Raw genomic sequence first — 20,690 nt, 5'->3', positions numbered from 1 at the left:
CAGACGGCAAAGAGCCTGCATATTTGCTCTTTTATCTGTTTTTTATTAAATCCAACAATTTTCATCACAAATATAGATGACATATATAGATATATTTCAAAAGGCCATTACAGAGCAAACATATAAGATATCCAACACATAACTTCATCATCCAACCATATATATTACATGCATAGTTCCATCATACATAACAAGTTCAACATAGAGGCATCCAACCATATATATTACAATAGTTTCATCCAACGATACATGCATAATTCAACGATACAAAAGAAACAGAGAAAGGGATAAGGAGCACTCCATCTATGCAAGCTTTCGTCAAGTGAATGAACTCTGCAAAATGAAAAATAAGAAAGTTAAAACAAGAAGAGTAGAACAAGAAGAAGACTAGAACAAGAAGAGTAGAACAAGAAGAAGACTAGAACAAGAAGAGTATGTCATTTATGAGCTAACTTACGTGAAATGGATCATATATGAGCTAACTAAGTTGAAATGGGTCGTTTATGAGCTAGCTAAGGTGAAATGGATCATTTATGAGCTAACTTAGTTGAAATGGGTCGTTTATGAGCTAACTAAGGTCAAATGGATCGTTTTTCAGGTAACTAAGGTGAAATGGATCTTTTTTAGCTAACTTAGATGAAATGGATCATTTATGAGCTAACTTAGTTGAAATGGATCGTTTTTTAGCTAACTTAGGTGAAATGGATCATTTATGAGCTAATCTAGTTGAAATGGATCTTTATGAGCTAACTTACGTGAAATGGATCATATATGAGCTAACTAAGTTGAAATGGGTCGTTTATGAGCTAGCTAAGGTGAAATGGATCATTTATGAGCTAACTTAGTTGAAATGGGTCGTTTATGAGCTAACTAAGGTCAAATGGATCGTTTTTCAGGTAACTAAGGTGAAATGGATCTTTTTTAGCTAACTTAGATGAAATGGATCATTTATGAGCTAACTTAGTTGAAATGGCTCGTTTTTGAGCTAACTTAGGTGAAATGGATCATTTATGAGCTAATCTAGTTGAAATGGATCTTTTTGAGCTAACTTAGGTAAAATGGATCATTTATAAGCTAATTTAGGTGAAATGGATCGTTTTTTAGGTAACCTAGGTGAAATGGATCGTTTATGAGCTAAATTAGTTGAAATGGTTCGTTTATGAGATAACCTAGGTAAGATTGGTCATTTTGGAGTTAACCTAGGTGAAATGGGTCATTTTAAAGCTAACGTAGGTAAAATGGATCATTTAGGAGCTAATCTAGGTAAAATGGGTCATTTTTTAGCTAACTTGGATGAACTGGATCATTTATAAGCTAACCTAGGTAAAATGGGTCATTTTAGAGCTAACTTAGGTAAAATGGATCGTCTATAAGCTAACTAAGCTAATTATGCAATTTTTGACATAAGTAAGCTAAGTACAGATCGTTTTAGAGCTAACTTAGGTAAAATGGATGGTTTTGGAGGTCAGTAAGCTTATTAAGTCATTTTGGAGGTGAAGAAGCTAAGTCTAGGTCATTATGGTAAGCATTGGAGGAAATAAAGCTAAATCTAGGTCTTTATGCATGTGTTAAGCAAAACACTAGATAAACTTACCAAGATGTAGGAGGTGTAGGAGCGGGGTGGCTCGTGTCGGTAGCTGGAGAAGGATGGTGCGATGCTTGTCTGGAGTTACGCTGCACCAAAGATCATTTCCAATGTCTTGTTAGCATGATGACACTCAAATGTTAAGACTAGCAAGTAATGTCCATTCAATAAAACTCACCGTGGTCCCAGGAGCAATCACTGGCATCGGCGGAGCGGTCTGACCTGTCTTCTCGCACACAGACTGCACATTTGGTTTTGACGACTCAGTCGTACTAGTTAGTAATGAGACAAACACTACATGAATGTTTTGGCTAATCTGCAGAAGAAACTTACCACAAGGAGCTCATACATGGCCCTTGCCTGCATGTCATTCCGTGCCCTCTCCTCCTCCATCATCTTTGTCGTCCTCTCCTCCAACTCCCGCTGCCTCTCCGCCGCCTCCGCCAGAAGTTTCTCCGTTCTATCTCTCTCACTCTGTATAGCAGCCTACAACACCACTCACATGACCATTTGTAATCATTGATGGAAGCGCACACAATGTAATGGAGAAAGATAACTGAGTACGTATCACTAACCTTGATGGCGAGTTGCACTGGCCGTTCACGAGGCCTTATCTCAGGAGCGGAGCTCGACTGGCGCGCCTTGATCTCCGGGAGAGTGCTAGGACAACGGATAAGTCCATCTCCAATGGCTATAGAGCCATGGGACCTCCCGCCACCAGATATCATCAACAGCTCTGGATCAATGGGACCCTGGCTCGGGTTAAAGTCCTCCCCTTTCCTCGCCTTCCCCTCATCTCTATATCTCACGAGCTTGTTGTGGGAGGAGATGTTGGTGAAGTTGTTTGCATCAGCGAGGTCAGACTGAGAGAAAGCCTTGACTTTCTTGAAAGAGGCAGTGTGGGCCATGGCATACAGGTCGTACACCTCTGGCACCTTATCCGCCTTATTGTAGCGTGCCTGAAAGAGAGAAACAATGAAAATTAGTAATTAAAGGGCTCAAGCTAGCATGATGAATGAATTGCATGAATCATGAAGCAAACCACATACCCAGTTGCGCCCGAACTGATATAAGTTGGAGCTGCCTTGATGGTGTGGCACACCTTCCATTTGGGAACGTTTGTCCTTGGCCTCGTTGTGGAGGGCTGGCCATCGTTGTGAGCACCACTCATCGACCAACACCTCCCAACAATCCATCCGATCCGCACACCATCTCGGAGGCGCCTAAGTTAGCAAATAGAAACTTGAGCGCTACGGCTAAGAATTAGTAAATGAAGGAACTTAAGTAGAGAAGGCCTTAAGAATTACCTTCATGTACTGCTCCTTACTCAGGAACTTATCGCGGCATGCCGGCTTGGTCTTCTTGATACCACACAAGGCGTAGTAGTCTCGAACAGCCTGCACCCGAGCCTCGTGCCGTAAGTTCTGGAGTAGGCGCTTGCAGACGTTCTCGATAACATGTGCCGCGTCCTCCTCGTATCCCTCCTCACACCTGTAGAATGTCTGCAATCAAATGAGACAATATTGATTAGTACAATTAATAACTAGCTAGTTGAAGATTTTTAAATGTGTAAAGGAGAAATTACCCAGAACTTTCTGATCACCATGTCTGCCCTCGTGTTGCACATGACACCGTCGATAATCTCATCCGGCGGGGCCGGGGCAGCCACGTAGTGCTCCCAGCTCAATCCAAGCTCTGGAAGCCGACCCTCACCAGGCAATGTGACAAACCCCGGGAAGTTTTGCCGGCAAAGAACTCCAAGGACGGAGTTGGGCCGGCGGACACTATGATGGTGGTCCCAACCCCTGCAGCATGACAAGGCCAACGCATTAGTTATTTGAAAAAACGTGAATGCACAAGGTACAAAAATATTAAATGCACTTACGTACCTCTCCCCATCAGGGAAAATCAACCACCTCTGCTCGCGGGTCACTGGCACGGACGGGAGCCGTGTAGCACCACGCTGGTAGACGGTGCCCCCCTCCTCCTCAAGATCAGTCGGCTCCCCGCCATCATCAGCATGGCCACTCGGCTCCTCAGGCTGATCCGGCCAGGTACCCCATCCGGACGTGTGCTCCTCCGGGGTCACGTGGGCCGAACTCTCGTGGGCCGAAGGCCAGTCGACCCGAGGCTCGTGGGCCCAAGACCCGTGGACCGGAGGCTCGTGGACCGGAGTCCGTGTAGCCTCCTCCTCGGACGAGTCCACCCTAGCAGTCACGTGCTCGGGTGAAACGGCTGGGGGTGGCGGCGAGGAAGGCGCCGTAGCAGTCACCCTACCTCCTCTCCCACGACCACGTGCCCCACCTCCTCTCTTCCTACCTCGTCCCCTGCTGGGCACCGCGGTCGACGAAGAAGGGCCCGGCGGTGTGGCCATACTGTCCAGCAACGCTCGGCGGAGAGGTGCGTCTGGAATGGAAGACCTCAGACCACGCTCCCGACCAGCGCCCACCATCTTTCAACACCTGCCATGACAAACAGTAAACGAAATTAGTACAACATAAAAAAAGACCGACATGAATAATAATATGTGTATCACTTAAGTGTATCATCATCAAGTACAACATAAAAAAATGTAATACCTGACACTACTAATAATCTCAATCAGTATCATCAATAAATGCATAATCATCATCATCACTATAATCAATGACGGGCTCATAGGGTTCATTGGCATCAACATGTGCAAGGCCACCTTGACGTAATCGGTCAAGCATTGACAGGTCATCCGCAGCAGTAACCTCTTCTTGTTCCGGCTCTTCTTGTTCCTCCTCTGGGGTGATGTCGGATTCATTGTCGCTGTCTACTTCAATGTTTTGGGGTGAAGTATAGCGGTTCTTGAAACGCTTTTTGGAAAGACGTGTCTCTTGGAAGAATTCTCCTTCATATGTGTCTGGGTTAATGTGAGGTTCATAATCCTCTTCCTTTGGGGGAGAAAGTCTAGCACGTGGCGGCACTTCATAAACGACATCCCAACCTTTCAGATTTGGATTAGTTTGGCAGGCCCACGGTAGATAGAATACTTGGGTCGCCTGTTGAGCCATAATATAGACATCAGGAACATCTAAATGAGTGCTTTGGTTGATTTCAACTAGCCCTACATGTTCATGAGTCCTTCTAGTCTCCTTCGGCTGAAACCAATAACATTTGAAGACTACGACATTCGGTGGATTTTCACCATAGAACAGAAGTTCATAAATTGCTTCAACTCTCCCATAATACTCGGTACCTCCTTCGCCGATAGCAGATACACAATAATTTGTTGACTTTCGGTCGGCCATAGATAGCTCTTTGCCATAGGTACGAAAGCGATACCCGTTGATGTCGTACTTGTCAAATGAACGGACCTTATAGTCAAAACCATTAGCGACTTGTCTCAATTCGGCGTCCATAGACTCTGAATTAGCCTACAAGTTTAATATGAAACGATTGTTGCATTATGCACAAATTAGCGAATGATATGAAATTGTCTAATAGAAATTACCGTTTGTTTGAACCAAGAGATGAAACCGGGATAGCCACCTCCTTGCTTTGCGAGAAGCTCATACTCTTCGACGGAATCCTTTTGGATCTCCGCTCCATACGAGAATATGGTGACGTATCGACTGTATGACATATCCAGGAATAAGAGTAGTTCAAAGGAAATAGAAGCTGCGAAACAATGTACCGAGAACTTACTCGATGTACGGCCGCACTTCTATCAGGTTGTTGAAGATATACAACGAAATGGTCCGCCATTCTTCGTTATCCAAAGATACTGGATGTGAAACACTAGCTGGTGCGAGATTCCCTTTGAATAGGATGAGGTTGGATCCACCCTTTGTAGGCTCGTCAGCATTGTACCGAGGCTTCGGATTATGCAAATGACGATTTTTGGCTTCGTAGTGCGCTGTTACGAAGTTTGCCGCCTCCTCTGTGATGAATGCCTCAGCCATCGATGCTTCAATTCTACGTTTATTTTTACATTTTTCTCGAAGCGTCTTCTGCATCCTCTCAGTTGGGTAGCACCAACGATTTTGCACGGGCCCCCCCAATCTTGCCTCGGTCGGGAGATGCAAAATCAAATGCTGCATTGGATTAAAGAAGCCCGGTGGAAAGATCTTCTCTAACTTGCAGATCAACTCCGGCGCCAACTCTTCCATTTCTTCTAGCACGCCAGGCGATAGTTCTTTCGCACAAAGAACACGGAAGAAATAGCTGAGTTCTGCCAGTACTAGCCATTCATCCTCAGGGATGAAGCCACGCAACATCACCGGCATTACCCGCTCAATCCATATGTGCCAATCATGACTCTTGAGACCAAATATCTTCAGTTTATCAAGATTCACTCCCCTCTTTAGATTCGCTGCATACCCATCGGGGAACATCAACTGCTGTTGCACCCACAAGAGAATTTCCCTCATAGCTGGCCTTCCAAGATTGAACCATGCCTTTGGCTTCGTCCAGTTCTGCTTTCCTTTCGGTTCTTTCATGTTTTGTAACGGCCTATCACATAGCGCCTCCAGATCGACTCTAGCCTTAGTATTATCCTTTGACTTCCCATCTATGCCGAACAATGTACCAAAAAGTGCCTCGGCGATATTCTTCTCAGTGTGCATCACGTCGATGTTGTGTGGGCAAAGGAGGTCTTTGAAGTAAGGCAGATCCCATAAGCATGTTTTGTGAGTCCATGCATGCTTAGTATTATACCCCTTGAAGTACCCTGGACGTTGTGGATCTGGCTCGAGAGCGTTTAACTGATCCAGGGTCTGTTGGCCTGTCAATGCAGGTGGTGCAGAGTTTTTGACAACTCTACCCCTGATGAAGTTCTTCTTGTCTTTCCTGAACTTATGGCGAGGATCCAGGAACTGTCTATGCATGTCGAAGCAAGAAAACTTGCGACCGGCCTGAAGCCAACGAAACTCAAGAGCTCCCTTGCATGTGGGGCACGGGAACCTTCCATGCACACACCAGCCAACGAATAGTGCATACGCCGGCAAGTCATGCGTCGAGTACATGTACCAGACACGCATTATGAAGTTCCGTTTGCTAAAGGCGTCGTATGTCTTGAACCCATTATCCCAGGCTTCTTGCAATTCGTCCTTAAGCGGCTGCATGTACACATTCATATTTTTGCCCGGATAGTTGGGTCCTGGAATTATCAACGTCAGGAAAATGTTCTTTCTTTGCATAATCTGTCCGGGGGGGAGATTGAGTGGAAAGACAAATACGGGCCAACAACTGTATTGGGCTGCCGTCATACCAAACACACTGAACCCATCCGTGCTGATGCCGACTCGAGGATGCCTCGGATCTGCCGCTTTGTCAGCATGTAATTCATCAAACCTTTTCCACGCAACACCATCCGATGTGTGTACCATCATCAGATTCCCATCTGCATCTAGTTCGGTTCTTTTGCCTGTTTTGTGCCATGTCATCTGTCTGGCCGTCTCTTCGACCATGAAAACACGTTGAAGTCTTGGTACGATTGGCATATACCGAAGAACACTAACGGGGATTTTGGTCTGTGTCTTCTCACCCATACCGTTGTCTACCACAATATACCTGGAAGACTTGCAAATGGGACAATAGTTCAAGTCCGCATAGTCAAGCCTAAATAAGGCACATCCTTTCTCACAGGCATGTATCTTCTCATAGGGCATCTTCAGTGCACGGAGGATTTTGTCCGACTGGTACAGGTTTGCAGGCATTACATGGCCTTTGGGTAGAAAGCGTCCAAATACTGTCATAATTGCGTCATAGCATTCTCTGCCCAAGTTGAACTGAGCCTTCAGAGCCATTACTTGTGAGATGGCATCCAACTGACAAAGCTCAGTGTGCTCGTGGAGCAGACGTTTCGAAGACTCCAACATTTCATTGAAGGCCTTTGCAGATTCCTCCATCTCCTCGTCCGAATCCCGAGCATCATCATAGCCTTGCACCATGTTTTCCATCCCGGTACCATGCTCGTCGGTGCGACGACGATCCACCTCAGCTCGGTCACGTTGGGCAGACTCACCATGAAATGTCCACACCGTATAATCGGGCGTAAAACCACTCTTCTGCAAGTGTTTGCCCATTTCAGCCTCTGTCTTCTTTTCCCAATTGCCGCACCGGAAACAGGGGCACCAGGTTTTCTTTTGGCCATTTGCAAATGCGGCTTGCACAAACCCCTTAGTTTTTGTGAACCATTCAGCGCTCCATTTGTTCTGACCAGTGTGACCGGTATACATCCAAGCACGGTCACTCATCTTGACTTTCAGAGCTACTGGACACACAACAATTATATATGTAATTCACCATGTATATATTCATCAGTTGATCTACTTTGTCAATTTTATTACGTCCATGCAACCTACACTCTAATAGGTAATGATAGGTCCTAATCCCACCCGTGTATGTGTAGATTGGGTTTATTTTCCCATGCTATGCTCCGGATCCGACGCAAAATTTCGGCAGCACCTCCCCGCTGTTCTCCTGATACACGTCTCTGCAATAAACAGAGAGGATGTGTACCCGGAGAACAACAGGGGAGGCACTGACGAAATATATGCGTCGGATCTGGAGCAAAGCATATGGAAAAACGAACCCAATCTACACATACTCGGGCTGTCCATGGATAGTGTTGGACAATTTGAAAGAATCAAGGTTATAAATATGCAAATGCATGCATATTTATAACTATGACGCTTTCGAACGGGAGACACATATTGGTTACGCATACTGATGATTCAAGACACATATATAGCTAGCTATCAAGTTTCATCGGAATAGATCAAATAATTAATGGGGGAGGAGGACTTGTCATTTGTGCTCACCCACGAACGAAGGGGCAGAGCTCGTCAAACGCACGGCGAGGTCGTCGAACACCAAACCTCGCAGCGATGAAACAACTGCACATTTAAAACTACACGATCAACACAATTATATATGATGTTTTTCATAACAAAATCGAAAAATATATGACCTAACTAATAATTCACAAATATATGACCTCGTCGGCCTCTGGAAGGCCAAAGAACACCTTTTCGGGAGGTGTCGGTGGTCGGGGTGTCCTGTCGGTGTCGGGGTGCCGTGTCGGGGTCTCAGGGTCGGGGTGTCGGGTCGGGGTGCCGGGTCGGGGTCGGGGTGCCGTGTCGGTATCGGGGTCGGGGTGTCGGGTCCGGCTCGGGGTCGGGGTGTCGGGGTCGGGGTCGGGGTCTCGGGGTCGGGGTGCCGTGTCAGTGTCGGGGTCGGGGTGTCGGGTCAGGCCCGGGGTCGGGGTATCGGGGTCGGGGTGTCGGGTTGGGTGCCGGGTCGGGGTCGGGGTCTCGGGGTCGGGGTGTCGGGTCAGGCTCGGGGTCGGGGTCTCAGGGTCGGGTGCCGGGTCGGGGTCGGGGTGCCGTGTCGGTGTCGGGGTAAGGGTGGGTGTGGTGTCAGGGTGTCGGTGTCGGTGTCGGGGTCGGGGTCTCGGGGTCGGGGTGTCAGGTCGGGGTGCCGGGTCGGGGTCGGGGTGCCGTGTCGGTGTCAGGGTCGGGGTGTCGGGTCAGGCTCAGGGTCGGGGTGTCGGGGTCGGGGTCGGGCTCGGGGTGTCGGGGTCGGGGTCTAGGGGTCGGGGTGTCGTGTCGGGGTGCCGGGTCGGGGTCGGGGTGCCGTGTCGGGTCGGGGTGCCGTGTCGGGTCGGGGTTTTTCCCTCTTTTTTCCTTTTCTTCTTCTTCCTATTCTTCCGTTTCTTCCTTTTCTTCCTTCTTCTTCTTCTTCTTCTTCTTCTTCTTCTTCTTCTTCTTCTTCTTCTTTCCTTTTTCCTTTTCTTCTTCTCCTCCTCTCCTCTTTTTTCTTCTTCTTCTTCCTCTTCTTCTTTTTTCTTCTCCTCCTCCTCTTCTTCTTCTTCTTCCTTTCCTTTTTCCTCTTCTTCTTCTCCTCCTCTCCTCTTTTTCTCTTCTTCTTCTTCTTTCCTCAAACTAAACTAAACCTAAAACTAAAACTAAATCTAAACTAAACATAAAACTAAAACTAATAAAACAGAAAAAAGGAAAAAACTAAGTCTAAACCTAAAACTAAACCTAAAACTAAATCTAAACTAAAACTAAAAAAAGAAAAAAACAGAAAAAAAAAACAGAAAAAAGGAGGGGGGCTCACCTGGGGCAGGGCCGGTGGAGGAGGGGGGCGGGGCGGTGAAGGAGCTGGCCGGGGCGCCGGGGCGGCCTGGGGCGGCGGGGGGCTGGGCCCGGGGCGGTGGAGAAGCTGGCCGGGCGCCGGGGCGGCCTGGGGCGGCAGGGGGCCGGGCCCGGGGCAGTGGGGCGCGGGGCGCCGGGGCGGCGGGGCGCCGGGGCGGCGGGGGGCCGGGGCGGGGGGGGGGGGGGCGACGGGGCGGCGGCGGCGGGGGCGAGAGGCGGCGGCGGTGGGGTGGGAAGTGGGGCGAGGAGAGAACAGAGAGGGGCGGGGGGTATACAGGCCGTTAGATACTGCCTCTTTGCCGTCCGCCCCTCTTTGCCGTCCGCCTTTTGCCTCTTTGCCGTCTGCTGGCAGACGGCAAAGAGGTGGGCCATTAAGTTTTTCCCAAACGGGCGGGGGGTGGGGGCCACCTCTCTCTTTGCCGTCTGCCAGCTGACGGCAAAGATTCTTTGCCGTCCGCTGGCTGACGGCAAAGACCTGGCGGACGGCAAAGAGCTTCTTTGCCGTCTGCCAGATCTTTGTCGTCTGCTTTTTGGTAGCTGATGGCAAAGAGCTTCTTTGCCGTCAGCTAGCAGACGGAAAAGATCTGGCAGACGGCAAATTAGCTGATTCCAGTAGTGCCCCCTTCATTATATTCTATTCCGCCCATAGTGCTATATCCATGGCTCACGCTCATGTATTGCGTGAAAGTTGAAAAAAGTTTGAGATTACTAAAGTGTGAAACAATTGCTTGGCTTGTCATCGGGGTTGTGCATGATGAGAGCATTCTTGTGTTACGAAAATGGAGCATGACCAAACTATATGATTTTGTAGGGATGAACTTTCTTTGGCCATGTTATTTTGAGAAGACATAATTGCTTAGTTAGTATGCTTGAAGTATTATTATTTTTATGTCAATATTAAACTTTTATCTTGAATCTTTCGGATCTGAACATTCATGCCACAATAAAGAAAAATTACATTGAGAAATATGTTAGGAAGCATTCCACATCAAAAATTCTGTTTTTATCATTTGCCTACTCGAGGACGAGCAGGAATTATGCTTGGGGATGCTTGATACGTCTCCAACGTATCTATAATTTTTGGTTGTTCCATGCTATTATATTATCTGTTTTGGATGTTAATGGGCTTTATTTTACACTTTTATATTATTTTTGGGACTAACCTATTAACCGGAGGCCCAGCCCAAATTGTTGTTTTTTGCCTATTTCAGTGTTTCGTAGAAAAGGAATATCAAACGGAATGAAACCTTCGGGAGCGTGATTTTTGGTACAAAAATAATCCAGGGGACTTGGAGTGGACATCAAGCAATCAACGAGGCGGCCACGAGGCAGGGGGCGCGCCCACACCCTAGGCGTTCCCTATACCCTCATGAGCCCCTCGTTGCTCCACCGACCCACTTCTTCCTCCTATATATATATATATATATCCATATACCCCGCAAACATCCAGGAGCACCACGAAACCCCATTTCCACCGCCGCAACCTTCTATACCCAAGAGATCCCATCTAGGGGACTTTTCTGGAGCTCCGCCGGAGGGGGCATTGGTCACGGAGGGCCTCTACATCAACTCCATGGCCCCTCCGATGATGTGTGAGTAGTTTACCTCAGACCTTCTGGTCCATTGCTAGTAGCTAGATGGCTTTTTCTCTCTCTTTGGATCTCAATACAAAGTTCTCCTCGATTCTCTTGGAGATCTATTCGATGTAATCTTCTTTTGCGCTGTGTTTGTCGAGATCTGATGAATTGTGGGTTTATGATCAAGTTTATCTATGAACAATATTTGAATCTTCTCTGAATTCTTTTATGTATGATTGGTTTATCTTTGCAAGTCTCTTCGAATTATCAGTTTGGTTTGGCCTACTAGATTGACATTTCTTACAATGGGAGAAGTGCTTAGCTTTGGGTTCAATCTTGCGGTGCTCGATCCCAGAGACAGAAAGGGAACCGACACGTATTGTATTGTTGCCATCGAGGATAAAAAGATGGGATTTATATCATATTGCATGAATTTATCCCTCTACATCATGTCATCTTGCTTAAGGCGTTACTCTGTTCTTATGAACTTAATACTCTAGATGCATGCTGGATAGTGGTCGATGTGTGGAGTAATAGTAGTAGATGCAGAATCCTTTCGGTCTACTTGTTTCGGACATGATGCCTATATACATGATCATGCCTAGATATTCTCATAATTATTCGCTTTTCTATCAATTGCTTGACAGTAATTTGTTCACCCACCGTAATACTTATGCTTTCTTGAGAGAAGCCACTAGTGAAACCTATGGCTCCCGGGTCTATTCTCCATCATACAAGTTTCCAATCTATTTATTTTGCAATCTTTACTTTCAATCTATATCATAAAAATACCAAAATATTTATCTTATTATTATCATCTCTATCAGATCTCACTCTTGCAAGTGGTCGTGAAGGGATTGACAACCCCTTTATCGCATTGGTTGCGAGGTTCTTATTTGTGTGTGTAGGTACGAGGTGACTCACGCGTGGTCTCCTACTGGATTGATACCTTGGTTCTCAAAAACTGAGGGAAATACTTACGCTGCTTTACTGCATCACCCTTTCCTCTTCAAGGGAAAGCCAACGCAATGCTCAAGAGGTAGCAGGGATCTATCGTAGTCCTTTCGATAAGTAAGAGTGTCGAACCCAACGAGGAGCAGAAGGAAATGATAAGAAGTTTTCAGCAAGTTATTCTCTGCAAGCACTGAAATTATCGGTAACAGGTAGTTTTGTGATAAGGTAATTTGTAACGGGTAACAAATAGTAAAAGTAAATAAGGTGCAGCAAGATGGCCCAATCCTTTTTGTAGCAAAGGACAAGCCTGGACAAACTCTTATATGAAGGAAAACGCTCCCGAGGACACACGGGAATGATCGTCAAGCTAGTTTTCATCACGTTCAGATGATTCACGTTCGGTACTTTGATAATTTGATATGTGGGTGGACCGGTGCTTGGGTACTGCCCTTTCTTGGACAAGCATCCCACTTAAGATTAACCCCTCTTGCAAGCATCCACGACTACAAAAGAAGTATTAAGGTAAACCTAACCATAGCATGAAACATGTGACGCCCCGATTCAATCGTACACTAGTCATACACACAAACATGTACGATCAAGATCAGGGACTCACGAGAAGATATCACAACACAACTCTACAAATAAAATAAGTCATACAAGCATCATATTACAAGCCAGGGGCCTCGAGGGCTCGAATACAAGAGCTCGATCATAGACGAGTCAGCGTAAGCAACAATATCTGAGTAGAGACATAAGTTAAACAAGTTGCCTTAAGAAGGCTAGCACAAACTGGGATACAGATCGAAAGAGGCGCAGGCCTCCTGCCTGGGATCCTCCTAAACTACTCCTGGTCGTCGTCAGCGGGCTGCATGTAGTAGTAGGCACCTCCCGAGTAGTAGTAGTCGTCATCGACGGTGACGTCTGGCTCCTGGGCTCCAACGTCTGGTCGCAGCAAACGAGTATAGAAAAGGGGGGAAAAGAGGGAGCAAAGCAACCGTGAGTACTCATCCAAAGTACTCGCAAGCAAGGAGCTACACTACATATGTATGCATTGGTACAAATGGAATAAGGGTATCATATGTAGACTAAACTGCAGAAAGCCAGAATAAGAGGGGGATAGCTAATCCCGTCGAGGACTACACTTCTGGCCACCTCCATCTTGCAGCATGGAGAAGAGAGTAGATGGTAAGCTCACCATGTAGCATCGCATAGCATAAACCTAACCGATGATCCTCCCTTCGTCGCCCTGTGAGAGAGCGATCACCGGTTGTATCTGGCACTTGGAAGGGTGTGTTTTATTAAGTATCCGGTTCTAGTTGTCATAAGGTCAAGGTACAACTCGAAGTCATCCTGCTACCGAAGATCACGGCTATTCGAATAGATTAACTTCCCTGCAGGGGTGCACCACATAACCCAACACGCTCGATCCCATTTGGCCGGGCACACTTTCCTGGGTCATGCCCGGCCTCGGAAGATCAACACATCGCAGCCCTACCTAGGCACAACAGAGAGGTCAGCACACCGGTCTAAATCCTATGGCGCAAGGGTCTGGGCCCATCGCCCATTGCACACCCACACGTTGCGAGGGCGGCCGGAAGCAGAACTAGCCCCCTGAATACAAGAGCAGGCTTACTGTCCAATCCGGCGTGCGCCGCTCAGTCGCTCACGTCACGAAGGCTTCAGCTGATACCACGACGTCGAGTGCCCATAACTGTCCCCGCGTAGATGGTTAGTGCGTATAGGCCAGTAGCCAGACTCAGATCCAATACCAAGATCTCGATAAACGTGTTAAGTATCCGCGAACGCTGACCAGGGCCAGGCCCACCTCTCTCCTAGGTGGTCTCAACCTGCCCTGTCGCTCCGCCACAAAGTAACAGTCGAGGGCCGTCGGGAACCCAGGCCCACCTCTACCGGGATGGAGCCACCTGCCCCTTCAGCCCCCAACTCCGAACAGTACCACAGGTAATGTAATAGTGCAAAGTATATAGTATATGCCCGTGATCACCTCCCGAAGTGATCACGGCCCAGTAGTATAGCATGGCAGACGGACAAGAGTGTAGGGCCACTGATGATAATCTAGCATCCTATACTAAGCATTAGGATTGCAGGTAAAGGTAACAACAGTAGTAGCAAGGACAGGCTATGCATCAGGATAGGATTAACGGAAAGTAGTAACATGCTACACTACTCTAATGCAAGTAGTATAGAGAAGAGTAGGCGATATCTGGTGATCAAGGGGGGGGGGCTTGCCTGGTTGCTCTGGCAAGAGAGAGGGGTCGTCAACTCCGTAGTCGTACTGGGGGTCTCCGGCAGTCTCGGGGTCTACCGGAAAGAAGTAACGGAGGGGGAACACAATAAATAACAGAGCAATCAATGTAACAAAAAAGCAAGATGCGGCATTACGTAGTGCTAGGGGTGACCTGACGCGGTACGAGGTGATACCGGTGAAGGGGGGAAACATCCGGGAAAATATCCACGGTGTTTCGCGTTTTCGGACAGATGAAACGTAGGGGGAAAGTTGCTTGTTTACTATGCAAGGGATCTGTGGCGGACGAACGGGCTGCGTATCCGGATTCGTCTCATCGTTCTGAGCAACTTTCATATACAAAGTTTTTTCAACCGAGCTACGGTTTAATTTATATTAATTTTCAAAGTTTTTAATCAATTTTGGGATTAATAGAATTAAATTAATTTGGAAATGCCATTATGATGTCAGCATGACATCAGGGTGATGTCAGCAGTCAACAGTCAGTTGACTTTTTCAAACTGACGCATGGGCCCCATTTGTCATCGTCTCAGACTAACTAAACCTGTTCATTAGACTAACTAAGTGATTAGGTTAATTCATTTTAGTTAGATTAGTTAAGCAGGATTAATTAACTTAATTAACTTATTAATTAATTACTAATTTATTTATTTATTATTATTTCTTTTAAACCTCTTTTTTAAATAACGTTCTGGGCTAGGCCCACCTGTCATTGGCCCCAGGGGGCCTAGCGGGTGAAACGGGAAGCGGGCGCCCGTGCGTTTGCGCCTGAAGGGCAGACCCGGGGTGCCGGTGTGTCGGCGAGGCCGCCGGGCGCGACCGGGGCAGCTGGTGTGCGTGCGGGCACCGAGAATCGACGGCGAGGGGCGGCGGTGATAGGTAGCGGGCGGGGAGAGCACGAGCGGCGAGCGGGGCGCGGCGAGAGTGGCCGAGGCCAGCGGGCACGTGGGGGCGAAGCGGGGACATTGGCAGGGCACGGCGACGGTGTCAGAGTAGCAAAAGCAGGGACAATGGCGCGGTGCGCGGGCGGGTGTGGCTGCGATAGTAGGCGAGCGAGGAGAGCCAGGGGCGCGGGCGCTCGGCCAGGCCGCAGCGCAGGGAGGGGTGGCGCTAGCGAGCGCGCGCTGCGGGTGGAAGGGCTCGGCGATGCGGGGATATGCGCGCACGGGCGATGCAGTGCAACAACAGCAGTGGCGAGCGGAGGCGGGCACGCGCGTAGCCAGCGAGCGGGGCGAGGGGAAGAGGAGGTCGACGCCTCACCGGGATTCGTAGGGACTGGGCAACAGGGGGCGAGGAGGCGGGCGAAGACGACGCAGCGGCGAGGAAGCAGGCTGGCGAGGGCGCGCTCCGTCGAGGTCCAGCGGTGGGGCGGTGTCGGGCGTCGAGCGAGGGCGTCGCGACGACCTCCTCCTCCGCTCCTGATCCAATCGGGGAGGGAGGAGATATTTTCGGGGGGCGGGTAAGTGGGGTGTCGGTGGAGAGTGGGGGAGTGGGGTACGGTTTATGGGTGCGGGTGGGCCGGCCGGTTGGGCCGGTAGAGGCAAGCTGGGCCACTTGGCCCAGCGGGGAGGGGGGGCTTTTCTCTTTCCTCTTTTTTTGTTAGTTTTGTTTTTCCTTTTTCTGTTTTATTTCTAGTTTCTTTTTCATTTAGTTTTTATCTAATATTAAAATAATCCCTAATTTAGTAATACATTAAAATCCCCTACAACAAAAGGTTTTACCCCAAAGCTATTTAGTTTAGTATTTTATTAATTATAAAAGCATTTGTATATTGGTTTTTGCTACTGTTTTATTCACCTAAGGGTATTTAAACATTTCATAAAAATGGGGTTTCTTAACCATAATTACCTATGCATTATTTGGCACGTCTAGAGCATTTTAGTTTTAATGTTTGGAAACTTTTATTGTTTGACTTTATTTTTAAAATTTGAACTGGGTTTCGAACTGACGCGAGATTAGCAACAATAATCATGGTGACGTGGCATCATTAGTAGAAGTTTACTGTAGCGTAATTATCCGGGCGTCACAAAACATAATTTACCTTGCCGATTCCTCATGTCGCGGCCGGGGCGAGAAACCCGCGCTCACTACTCCGTCCGATCGATCTCGAACCACCGCTTCTCACGCACCATTCTATCTCTTTTTTCTTTTCTTTTTTACATGATGGGCTTGCGTCTCCCGGCTGGCTTGCCAAGTATACCCAACGGAGTTATGAAAAAAAGATGGAGGCGTACCGCCTTTGTCTTGTTCGTGCGTGCATAGCAGTTTATTAACCTGCTTGCGCCTCACGGCGTGATCTTTAATTTGGTGGATCCTCTCCTATTGCCAAGGCGCCGGCCCATCGTCTTCGTTGCCAGCTGGTTTTGCATGCACTTCTTCTTCTTCGTTTTGTTCGTGTTCACGTTGTTGCCACGGCGGATGCATGCACTGAGGTGGAACGCTGATCCAGAAACCGAGATGTCTTTGCATACACGCTTTGTATTGTTTCATTCATACAACAAACACGAGTTTGTAGTATAAGGTGGTGGTGCACTGCATACACGCAAAAGAGAGAGCTTGTAATTACATGCCACCAGCCAGCATCTGCACTGTGCTTTATGTGTTGCCCAGCTGGATGGATACAGCAGCAGAGGATGTGTTGGAGGATGGATACAGCTGGATGTAGGAATTGTTAGTTTGGGTGAGATATTATGCTTCCCCTGTATCCCCAACACCTGATTGCATAACCAGAAAGTTTCGGGAGTTTATAAGTGGGAATTCAAGTATCACGTAGGATATCTTCCCAACAGACACATGATACGATATGGGATCTATCATATGTTTGTTTCTGGCTTATTTTGCAAGCCAATCATTTGTTTTGTTTTGAGTTGTGGTATTCGAGTTGCTTCAATGTCAAGTGTTGATTCCATACCTCCCCTAAGTGGTGTTCTCAACTTCCATGTGAATACCAATCCTTCTTGATCATCGAGTTTGGCATCTCATTTTCTTCTCAACCAGTGTGCTGCTCTTCAAGTGGATCCGATCATTTTTGACATCCGCAAGATCAACTCTAGGTCTTCTCAACGTCGTCTGTTTCATCCGTCCCAAGTTGCCTTTGTTTTCCCACCCTCCCACCCTTTTTTCTTCAGGGACTTGGATTTCTTAATCAAGTACCCTTTTATTCATGTGAAGTCTCTTCATTCTTTTCAATCAATGTTCTTACCTGGTGTTTCTCATGAAGATGCTCTACTAGTCCATCATTCTTCTTTATTTTCTTTTCCGGTGGATTCAATTCAAGCTTTGGTATTGAGCATAGTCCTTTAGTTTTCCCAATGCTTTCTCATGCCGGTGCACCTCATAGTCATTCCCCGCTTGCTATTCAATTTTTCCAGAGTGCTGAAGATATCTCAGGAGATTCATGTTTCCATTGCTAATTCGCTTAAGCTATCTCAAGGTTGTTATCTTATTCAAGCCATTTAATTCAACTGGCGCAATCTATCTTTTAAATCGTTCAACGGTGTTTCTTTTGAGTGGGCCCTAACCCACATGTCTTTTCCCAGGATCTTACCCGACTCTTCTATTTTCTCGGAGTTATTCTCAAATCTTCTAAAGTTTGAAGTAAGAATTAATTTTCATCAGTCAATTACCTTCTCCAATATCACTTTCAAATTCTTTTCATCTTTGGCTCAACCTTTCCTCTTCTAATAATTCCGGAGTACCTCAACAATTCATGGTGGTGTTTCTCATCATCTTTCTCTGCATTTGAAGACCGAAGAAGAGTTTTCCTGCAAATCTTATCCGTTCTCTCGAAGATTCGTGATTCTAGATTGTTGCCATCCTCTCACAATTGTTTTCGATTGTGAGAATTCTTTTCAACCATCTGGAGCATTTCAGGAGCCTTTTTCAGTTTGATTCTCTGAAGGCCATCATCTCAGAATTATTCATTCAAATGTTCAACTCTCATTCTCCAAATCTTACCGGTGAATCGTTCAATATCCTTTAATCAGTTCAGGATCTCTCCGTTCTCATGTGTCTAAATCCCCTCAACTATCTTCTTTCATTTTTCCAATTCTTCCCGGTGAATTCTGCTTTTGCTACTTTCATGTTCAATTCTTATGGTGGTTCGTTCAAGATTTCTCTTCCTTCGTTATCATATCAATTCATTCGTTCTTTCCAAATCCTACCGGTGGTTCGTTGAAGACCTTCCCAAGTTTGTGCTATATCTCTCTTAATCCTTTTTCAACGAGAATAAGTAGTATGCCAAATCCGTTGCTTGTCATCGATTTAAATTGGTGAAGGACACGCATAATGTAATGCTTATTATTGTTTCATCCAAGTGATCTAGTCTCTTCTTTCGAGAGTTGTTCATCATGTCACATTTCTCGGTTCGAGATACTTCATCTTTTCTTTTCTGGAGTTCCAAGCTCTCTCAATTATATCGTCACGGAACTCCATCTAAATCATCGCAAGGCTCCACCTTCTGTTTTCAACTTCTTTTTCCTTCAATCATCCTTTTATTACCGGAGCTTTTCATGGAGGCTCTACACCGTGGTTCACCAAGGATTGTTTTCATTCTTCAATTGTTCTTCAAGATTTCTCTCGGAGTTATGATCCGCCAAACTATACCCAAGATTAAACATGGTTCTCAACACATGTTTTTTTGAGGAGTTCAAGCCTTCTTCATCTTGCATTCTGAAGTGCAATTCTTTCATATCTCATCTTTTGAGGTGGTGTTATGTCATTCTTGATAAGTTCCCTTCGTGTTTCATGATTCACAAGTTATCAAGAATGAGGTATTTTAAATCCATCAATCTCTTCGTTGGAGTTATCTTGGGTTATATTTCACCTAAAGCTTTCCCTAAGGATTGTTGCTATTTATGGTGCTAATAAATGACCCAAGTTCTTCATCTATCCTCCTAGTGAAATAAGCTTCTCGTCTCCTTGTTGATATCAATGAATCTATTGTTTTCGTTAGTGGCATAATTTCACCTCAGTTTTGAGATGTTTTCCATAAGCCCACAACAAGCTTATCCTTTCGTTGTTGATAATTTTGAGTTGTGAAGACCATGTTCTTTCATTTGCTTATTCATTCAACTGGAGTGTTGTGTCATCCCTTCAATTTCTTTTCATCTTATCAAGTTTTATTCTCTTTTCTACCGGAGTGCTGTCCAAATTATATCATTCTTATGCCTTCTCTATCTTGTTTTAACCGGAGTGTTGTGTCATCTTCTCAAGTTCTTTTCGTCTTATCAAGTCTTGCATCTTTTTTTTCAATCGGAGTGCTTGCATCTACTTCTTGTCCATTGTAACCTTTTCTTATGTCTTTCAACCCACAAGGATCTTGTAATGTTCCTTGTTCCTCTTTTCTAACGGAGTGTTTTAAACTTTGTTCATCTTCGTTGTATTCCTTCTTTCAATTTGTTCAACCTCTAAAGCTTCTTTGATTTCACTCGTTTGTCAAAGAAGCAACTTTGTTTTACCTCTTCTCTTCCTCTTCCGTTTTCCCTCCAGTGCCATCCTTAGATCTCGGGACGAGATCCTCTCGTAGTGGTGGAGTGTTGTGACACCCCGAGTCCGATGCGCCAGGTGTCTTCCAGTTATTCGCTGTTGTTGCCTTGTCATTCGCTTGCGTGTTGCATCTTGCCATGTCATCATTGTTTGCATTGCATCGTGCCTCTTGCCATTTTGCATTTCATCATATCACCATGTGCGTTGCATTCTTCATGATGTTGTCTTGCTCTATTCTTGTCGTTTATATCAACCCCTTCCCATCTCTCTCAAATCTACCCATGTATCAGCACCGCCTTCTTCCTTCTTAATCCTTTCATTTTTGCAAGTGCCATTTTCTTCGTCCATAAATGTTCATTCTTTTTCCTATAAACCATACACCTTTCCTTTAACCCCTCTGTCAAATTTCAGATCATTTGAAGTTGTTTTGGTTGGGTTCAAAAATGGTTCAAGTTTGAATTTTAATTCAAACTTGAATTATTTTTTTGTCCTTAAAAATTCCCAAACCACTTTTATTAAATCGGGCATATTTCATGGTTTCCATAAATATGTCCCTCTCTCCTCACATCCATTCCAAACCCTCTGTACTTTATTTCTATTTCTGTTTATGCAATAAATAGAAAAGAGTAAAGGTAAATCAGAAAGGAGATGAAGCCCAGTCAGCTCCTTGGGAAGCCCAGCGAGGC

Source organism: Triticum urartu, chromosome 2A, assembly GCF_056163025.1.
Source record: "Triticum urartu cultivar PI428250 chromosome 2A, HENAU_Tu73, whole genome shotgun sequence".
Classification (NCBI taxonomy): Eukaryota; Viridiplantae; Streptophyta; class Magnoliopsida; order Poales; family Poaceae; genus Triticum; species Triticum urartu.
Note: the sequence above shows the minus strand (reverse complement) of the source record.